Source organism: Morone saxatilis, unplaced genomic scaffold (assembly GCF_004916995.1).
Source record: "Morone saxatilis isolate NCDOM2014 unplaced genomic scaffold, NCSU_SB_2.0 Contig0, whole genome shotgun sequence".
Classification (NCBI taxonomy): Eukaryota; Metazoa; Chordata; class Actinopteri; family Moronidae; genus Morone; species Morone saxatilis.
In genome coordinates, this window is record NW_023339650.1 from 1347222 (window position 1) to 1347674 (window position 453).

Genomic DNA, 453 nt, shown 5'->3' on the forward strand with positions numbered 1-453 from the left:
TTTAGGGAACAGAGCACACAGGTGGGGGCTGAGCAAAGAAAACTGCCCTCAGGCAGCCAATAGAGTGGCAGTGTAGCAGTAACAAGTCCGTACGGGGTGGGCTGCTGAGAGACGCTTCAATTAGGATGATGGGGATGACAGTTTGCTACATTTCACTCAGAGAACTTGTAGATTAGGATGTAAAGCTGATTGAAAACAGTTAATTTTGGTGTCAGCGCTCTGTCTCATCACTCCCTGCCACAGGTGCAGGATCAAATTTTTACATCCACACAGGGGCGTGTCCAGAGGGGGGCCTGGGTTGGCCAGCCCAAGTGCCACCCCATTACCCTTACTCCTTTCACTCCACACTGTCTTTCAGAGGCTGTAGCAGGCTCCGTTTTAAAGCTAGAATGAAGATACTGGTATCATATGAAACTAAATGAAGCATCCATTGGTACTATGTCATGCTAGCAT